Source organism: Haemaphysalis longicornis, unplaced genomic scaffold, assembly GCF_048455015.1.
Source record: "Haemaphysalis longicornis isolate Haplotype H1 unplaced genomic scaffold, Haemaphysalis longicornis Haplotype H1 scaffold_8, whole genome shotgun sequence".
Classification (NCBI taxonomy): domain Eukaryota; kingdom Metazoa; phylum Arthropoda; class Arachnida; order Ixodida; family Ixodidae; genus Haemaphysalis; species Haemaphysalis longicornis.
Genome location: NW_027526445.1, coordinates 172151525 through 172159771, shown reverse-complemented (window position 1 = coordinate 172159771; position 8247 = coordinate 172151525).

The following is an 8247-nucleotide window of genomic DNA, read 5'->3' as shown; positions in this document are numbered from 1 at the left end:
ATTCATACATGCTTGATCTTAGCGTTAGCAAGTAGAATACTACATCCCCTGCAGAAAAATTCCCTGTGTCGCCTCCCGCCGCACGCGCTACTTTAGCGTATGACGGCATTTTACGACATCAAAGGGCAACAGTAACGATACGTTCCACTAGATAGTCTTCACATTGCGCGGGGAATGCATGTGGAATAAGTAGGCTGCCTCGATTCACGCCGTAGGGCAGCGGTGGCGTCGAGACACCAGCCTGGAGCAGCGGAACGCAGTAAATTTAAATTGACTTGAGCAAACCTCTACCGCGTTTATCTTCAAAGGAGAGAGAATGGAGGGAAACAGCATGAGACGTGAGCGGGAAAGAAAAGAGAGGCACTCACTTGGCAGGGGCGCCAGACGACTATTGTCTTTCGTCGACATTTGCAACGAAAGGAGCAGTTAGGCGCCATTTTTTTATTTTTGAGGTTTTTCTACTTTGATGTCACCTCTCTGCTAACCCGTTTTTAAAGCAAGACAGGGCCTTCATTTTGTTTTTTTTTTATTGTGCCAGCAAGGGACAGCGCGAGTGTGGAATTTTTTCATATCATTTGTTTTTGTTCTGAACTGATTTGACCTCTTTTTGAACACAATATTTACTTGCGCGTCTTACTTTCTAAAATATTTCTGAAATACATTTATAATTAAACCATAAGGCGTAAATTTTGTTTCTATACTTCAGTCACGACCGCTCGATGGAAACTAGGTGCTAGTTCCCATCGAGCGGCCGTGCTTCAGTGTATCTTTATACCTGAAGCATACTTGTTGCTTAAATAATGTTAACATGTATGAATCATGCCACTGGCGCATCTAGCCTGGAAAGTGTAATTAGGTTTACTGTAATTGTACGCCGTATAACGCTCTAGTGGTTTTTCAAAACACGAAAATCCGTGCAGCAGGCAAAAGTGAGATAAATATCTTTCTTCATTCCTTTACACCGAGCTTTCTTTCTGCTCTTTTAGTAATGTGCGCTGGCAATCTTGGCGACATATGTATTGCTCATTCGTCCAACGTTTCACCCCAACAACAGTGAAACGTTTAGTTGATTATTCTGTTTTATTTGTGCTACGCGCGTGTACAGAGAAAAAACATCCCCCTCGCGAGGGGCACGATCAAATGCAGAGCATTTCCGCGGGGGTCGTGCCTGCAAGTCTTATGGATTACGTATTGGTTGTTGTTGTTGTAATTGTTGTCTTCCAGCGTAGACATTGTCGATGAAGTCGATGGTGAAACGTGAACCGTGCCGTGAACCCCCTGCCGCGGCTATTACGCAACGTGGAGAGGCTACGACGCAACGTGGCGCGGCTATGACGCAACACAATCAAACACAATCCACTTTAATCCAAATCCAATCCAAGCCAATCCAATCCAATGCCCTTCGCGCCGAAATCGCGCCACCACATGAACGCGAACCGAACGCGGCGAGAGAGGGTGTTGCGAGCGGAGAGAAGGGGAGGAGGACGCGGGGGAGAGGGCGCACCTGTGGCCGACGTTGAATGAGTCAAGGATATAAGGCGCGTGCGTAACCTTCCATTCTATGTCGGCTCCGTGGAGCAGTCGGTAAAGTGCCGTGTACCTTGCGTTCCGCCCGCAGAGTCGTGGGATCGAAACCTGGCGCCGGGAGGTATTATTTCTTTATATAGTGTAGGGTGCGGACTACGTAGTGATGCGGACTACGGACGCCAACGCGGGTGACATCGTGAGTTACTAAAATGCTCTGCATTTAAAATATGGCCGGCACCCGCTCCCGCCCCTCCTCTCCAAACCCAATGTTACTAGTCAAGGGACGCCCGCCTTACTACCATGCCACCCAGCTTACTTTGGCTTGTAGGTTATAGCGCCACGCCAACGCAGACATAGTGGACTACTCAGTGTGATTAGCTAAAGGAAAGGTTGATTGTCGTGTACGGCGGACTGCTCGCTCCGTGTTGGATAAAGCACTCTGGCGATCCGCTGGGATGCCTCTTGACCATGCACTGATTACGCCGACGACTTTTCTTGGGGGGGGGGGGGTCTGCACACCGTACATTCCCTATATATATATATATATATAAATCTAGAGAAAGATAAACTCACAAAGCGCGCAGAAATAGCATAAGTAAAGAGTCGGATACACAGCAAGAACAATAACAAACAATGTTTACGTAGCGGCAACGGGACTTGCCTTCATCAGAGTAAAGTTACATGATTTTGCTGTCGCAAACATTTTGAACACATTTCTTATATAGGTTTGCATAAAACTGTGAGAAGGAGCGGAAAATGTTTCGGAAATGGGGAGTGTGCATACAGTCACGCTACGCCTATGTTACAACATTAACAAACAAACAAGAAAAATAAAAAGGGGGGGGGGAGCGAGAGAGAGAAAAAGGGGTCGTGTTAACAATGCAGCGTTCAAGGTTGCACCATGACGGGTCAACGTATGTCGCGCGGGCTGCAAGGTCAGACAATGGGGGAAACTGGACAACCGCGGCTTGAAAAGAAAGGAAAGAGTATACAATAAGGTATTCAGTGGCTGGGGAGACTTGTTCGGGGGGAAGCGAAGATGGGTGTGCCCCCCGCGGATGAAGAGAATAGATAGGGGGTACAAAAGAGCATTTCACAGAAGCTAGCAATTGAACAGGAAATAGGTAGGGTCACAAAAGGTTAAACATGAATAGATCACAAAGAGTTAAACATTCTTAAGTGGTGGTTAGGCCTCCTTCCCCAGGACAAATGGCATTGTTGAGTCGCATTAGGCTAATAAATCTGCTGTATTAGGAGAGTTTCTGCGAATTCTGATGTATATATATATATATATAGTCGAGTCCCCTCAGTGATATCGTTTATAACAATATATCGGATATAACGATGAGCATTGATGGCACCGTCAACTGTTGTATTCTTTCTATGGTAAAATAAACCGCTTATTACAATGCTCCAGTGCGCCACGATATCGGATATAACGATTGCATCCGGTTACATTGTGGACCAAAAGTGCAACAATGGTGTCTAATGACGCGGTTGCGGAGCCTACTCAGGTAGAGTCTTCGTAGGAGGCCCAATGCGTGACACAGTTCGTCGGGGACTTTGTTCCGCCAAGGACACTTACCTCAGCTAGGTGAAGCACCTGCAAATGCTCTTGGAAACAATTTGCGCTAGCTTCACACGCGGCAAACCAAGGTAACCGACTGTGGCTTCTTTTCTGCAAATTACTAGTAGTACGATCTTGCTGGCATGCGAATAAAATGTTGTGAGCTCTGTTCCGTCTTTTTATTTCGCAACCCGTTTACAACAATTATCGGTTATAACGATGTGATTTATTTGGCACTTGGATATTGTTATAAGTAGACTATATATATATATATATATATATATATATATATATATATATATATATATATATATATATATATATATATATATATATATATATATATAACAAACTTCTCGAGGAGCCAGATGAAATATTTGAGAAAACGGTAGACTCACAATTATCAGAAACTGAGTGGTTTACAGACGTTTCGACTGGAGGACCAGTCTTCATTGAGTACCCAGATGAAGGTGGTCCTCCAGTCGAAACTTCCGCCAACCACTGTCTTTGCTTGTAATCGACAGTTGTGTATATATATATATATATATATATATATATATATATATATATACAGTCGAGTCCCCTCAGTGATATCTATTATAACAATATATCGGATATAACGATGAGCATTGATGGCACCGTCAACTGTTGTATTCTTTCTATGGTAAAATAAACCGCTTATTACAATGGTCCAGTGCGCCACGATATCGGATATAACGATTGCATCCGGTTACATTGTGGACCAAAAGTGCAACAATGGTGAGTAATGACGCGGTTGCGGAGCCTACTCAGGTAGAGTCTTCGTAGGAGGCCCAATGCGTGACACAGTTCGTCGGGGACTTTGTTCCGCCAAGGACACTTACCTCAGCTAGGTGAAGCACCTGCAAATGCTCTTGGAAACAATTTGCGCTAGCTTCACACGCGGCAAACCAAGGTAACCGACTGTGGCTTCTTTTCTGCAAATGACTAATAGTACGATCTTGCTGGCATGCGAATAAAATGTTGTGAGCTCTGTTCCGTCTTTTTATGTCGCAACCCGTTTACAACAATTATCGGTTATAACGATGTGATTTATTTGGCACTTGGATATTGTTATAAGTAGACTATATATATATATATATATATATATATATATATATATATATATATATATATATATATATATATATATATATATATATATATATATATATATATATATATATAACAAACTTCTCGAGGAGCCAGATGAAATATTTGAGAAAACGGTAGACTCACAATTATCAGAAACTGAGTGGTTTACAGACGTTTCGACTGGAGGACCAGTCTTCATATGAGTACCCAGATGAAGGTGGTCCTCCAGTCGAAACTTCAGCCAACCACTGTCTTTGCTTGTAATCGACAGTTGTGTATATATATATATATATATATATATATATATATATATATATATATACATCGCACCAGACCGGTATTCTGGAGGTCGTGGGTTCGGATCCCACCTGGCGGGCATTTTTTCTTCACTTTCTTTCTTTCTTTCCAAATTCTTAATCTGTTTCAATGATCCACCACATCCTCCCCTTTGCTTTCCGAGGTTTTCTCGACTGCCAACCCTTATTTCTATATATATATATATATATATATATATATACAGAAAGAAATGCCGGCAGTCTACAACGCCAAAGAAGGCATAGGGGAATGGTTAGACTATTTTTAGTCTAACCATTCCCCTATGCCTTCTTTGGCGTTGTATACTGCCGGCATTTCTTTCTGTATTTCCTAACGAGCCCCTTATTTCTAAACCCTAATATCGTGCGAAAGCTTAGCGAGGGCCTCGGTTCTGGCAGCCTTGATGCCAAGGTAGCATAAGAGGGTTTCCCTCCAGTTACCAGCTTATGACAGGCTGTAGACATTCGCGTCACGCCCCGGGGGTTGAAAAGAAGGTCCCCTTCTCCCCGTGTAGTCGAAGTGGCGCTGGCTACCAACCTGAAGCGTCAGATACAGTTGTAGTAAATATAAATACCCCAGAAAATGAAGGAGAACACAGTCGCCCAGATAGCTGAATTTGTAAGGCATTCGAGATCTAATCGAAAGGCGTGGGTTAGGTCCCCACTCTGGGCGCGTGTTTTTCTTTCTTTCTTTCTCACGTAATAATTAAAAAAATAATGTAAGGTCACTAACGGTAAAAAATAGTCTAACCATTCCCCTATGCCTTCTTTGGCGTTGTAGACTGCCGGCATTTCTTTCTGTATTTCCTAACGAGCCCCTCATTTCTAAACCCTATATATATATAGACCTAATGAAGTCATTTGGCTATGTGGATCACGACGCTATGCTCTCAGAACTAGGAGATACAAATTGCGGATCGAACATGTACAATTACGTTCGGGACTTATGCCACTGCTTATGCCACTGCTTATGCGCTTATGCCACTGCTGAGAACACCACCAACATCTACACCGATTCCAAATCAGCATGCTAACACCTGGCTCAGGGTCTTGCTTTACCCTCCTCACTGTCCCTCTTCAAAAACGTTAAAGGGCCTTTTCACGCGCACTGCATCCCTGGTCACGCAGGCGTTGCAGGGAACGAACGCGCTCAATCTCGTACCCTGACCATACCAATTGTATGGTCAGGGCCACAAGCTTGACGCGGTACCTCACCCTCAGAAAGGCATTCATCAGGGCGCGGTCCTCTCTACTAAATTATTTAACCTCGCCATGCGCCGTATCCTCCACGGTCTAGAATCTTCCCCGAAATTCAGTACTCTCTGTATGCCGACGACATTACAATCTGGATAAAACGCAGCATTCCGGGATTCATTCAAGGCACCCTTCAAGCTGCCCTTAGAGCTGCTGATCAAGCAGCTCACAGTATCGGTCTAGCTTGCTCGGCTAAGTAAACGTTATTGCTGCTTGTGCACTCCCGTTACTGGAAACCACCCCAAGTTGTCCATCATCATGACAACACCATCCACCCACAAGAAACTTTGAAAGTTCTTGGCCTTCACATGAAATCTGGTGGAGGAGGAGGTTTGGCCGTGCAACACATTCTCCGTCAGGCCGAACCCATCCTTAGCATGATGCGCCGTGTCACTACGCGCTCCAGGGGACTCAAAGAACAGGACCTTCAACTCCGCGATGCTCTTATCATCTCCCGCATTCGCTATCAAGCGCCGTACGTCGCCCTAACGCGCATCTTGGAAGGAAAGCTTGACGCTCTTATCCGCAAAGCGACAAAATATCTCTGGGTCTTCCTGTTACCACTCGCACCACCCGACTTGCGGTTACTGATATAATTGACATCCACCGCAGCCACGAACGTCAACGGCTCTCCGAAACTGCAACAGGTATTCACATCTTACGCGCATTAGGATCCCATCCCGCCCTCTCCGACCTCAAACAACTTCTTCAGACAGCAAAATACTCCAACATATTACCGTAGCACCAATTCCCCGCCACATGGACAAGGAACGCAATCCCAAACGCCGTCTTATTCGTGCTGCATGTTACGCCAAGAAAGTAAACCATGATACCGACAGCCGCCACGTATTCAAAGATGCGGCATTTGAAGATAACCTTGGTGCGGTCGCCTTCATCACTTCAGGAGGTAATCACTACTCCATCACTCGATTCCGCTCCTCCCCAGAGGAGGCCGAACTTCTCCCTATTGCTTATGCCACTGCTGAGAACACCACCAACATCTACACCGATTCCAAATCAGCATGCTAACACCTGGCTCAGGGTCTTGCTTTACCCTCCTCACTGTCCCTCTTCAACAACGTTAAAGGGCCTTTTCACGCGCACTGCATCCCTGGTCACGCAGGCGTTGCAGGGAACGAACGCGCTCATCAGCTTACCCGCGGATCTTTCCTCCGGGCCCCTGTCGACGCTCGCGACACAATGCCTTGCCCTCCCCCTCCGCTCCCCACCTTAGCAGACCTTCTAAGCATACGCCGCACGTTCGCACCCCTCCATTCCGGGCTTACCCGTCACGAGCAAGTAGTCATTCGGCATTGCACACATATACACAGCACACACCCACTCGGCTTAATCCATTCCAACGCACGCCAGACACCCCTGTCCCACTCTGTCCCCACTGCCTTATTCCCCCTAACCAGGACCAGCTTCTGTGGGAGTGCCCCTACAACCCTACCCAACCACACAATTACACCGGAGAGTGGCTGGCTTTGCAGCAAGTCTCCAAGGCAAGAGAAACTGGCGGCCCACATCATCAGGGCCCTCAGCGGCTGCCTGGACCGAGTCGGCTGATTTGCACCACCATCCCATGATCAATAAAGCTTCTATCTATCTATCTATCTATCTATCTATCTATCTATCTATCTATCTATCTATCTATCTATCTATCTATCTATCTATCTATCTATCTATCTATCTATCTATCTATCTATCTATCTATCTATCTATCTATCTATCTATCTATCTATCTATCTATCTATCTATCTATCTATCTATCTATCTGTCTATCTATCTATCTGTCTGTCTGTCTGTCTGTCTGTCGGTCTGTCGGTGTCTCTGTTCGTCTGGCTGTCTGTCCATCCGCTGAGCTGTAGAAGCTGGAAATTGTGCACAGCTGGCCTGATGTTATCTTTGGGTTTCACAGCTGTCTTCTCCTGTTCAGGCTGTGTTTCTTCCCGAAAGCATAACTGCTCCCGTAGAAATGTCATCAGCCTGTCCATCTTTTCAGTGCACTCTTTTCCGATTGCGTTGTTTTGCGTGTTAACTTCCGTGGCTGAGTTGCTTCGTATCGCTTCTTTCGACTTGAACTGTACTGATAGCTCCGGTGGAATCGCTCTTTTCAACACTGGCAACAACATCGCTGCGTAACTCTCTGGTTCTACCTTGAGTGATTTCAGTGCCAATGTGTTGATATGCACTCTCTGCACAAGCATGCGGAGATCGTCCGTTTCTTGTGCCGAACTAACTTTCTCTAAGTTCAACAGCTCACTCATGTGCAGCTCTACCAATTGTTCTCGATTTCCGAGCGTTTCTTGCAGTATTTTTACCGCTTCATCGTAATTGTCCTCTGCGGAATACTGAAGTCCTTCTATAGCAGCCGCTGCGTTTCCGGTGAGAAATGCTAACAAATGATTGAATTTTTGTCCCTTGGTCATATTAGATATCAGGTAAACCGCTGACTCATACTGAGCCCAG